This window comes from Pygoscelis adeliae, unplaced genomic scaffold (genome assembly GCF_000699105.1).
Source record: "Pygoscelis adeliae isolate BGI_AS28 unplaced genomic scaffold, ASM69910v1 Scaffold42, whole genome shotgun sequence".
Taxonomy (NCBI): Eukaryota; Metazoa; Chordata; class Aves; order Sphenisciformes; family Spheniscidae; genus Pygoscelis; species Pygoscelis adeliae.
This window is the reverse complement of record NW_008824283.1, coordinates 1,782,992-1,783,349: the sequence shown is the minus strand read 5'-3', so window position 1 is coordinate 1,783,349 and position 358 is coordinate 1,782,992. Positions and strand designations below refer to the sequence as shown.

General features: G+C 48.6%; 1 protein-coding gene across 1 annotated transcript in view; it reads right to left on the bottom strand.

The window, feature by feature from the left end:
• ADRB2 (adrenoceptor beta 2, surface) overlaps nucleotides 1-358 on the bottom strand; it is a 39,373-nt gene that overhangs the window by 35,387 nt on the left and 3,628 nt on the right. The gene's annotated exons all lie outside the window — the stretch shown is intronic.

Genomic DNA, 358 nt, shown 5'->3' with positions numbered 1-358 from the left:
CGACCTACAGCCGTCCCGCGGCCAGAGCTGCGCTTCCACTCCGCCACAGAAAATAAAACACCTCCTCCCCTCCCACCGCCTCGGGCTCGCTGTCATTTGAGACTTGAAGTTAAACAAACCGGGCAGTTTAAATGCTTTGGTTGGAGCCTCAACAAAAGGATGGTCTGTAGCTGTAGCAGCATTTCACCCAACTTCCCAGTGCCACATTCCTGAGTCCCACAGTCACAGTCTCACATTCTGGGCAAACAGTCCATTTATTTCTATTATTATTTTTTCAGCAGAAAGTCCTATAGCACTTGGCAAAAAAAGCATTTGTTGTTTCTGGGCGTTGTTTAAACTGTCCCGCTGACGGCAATAG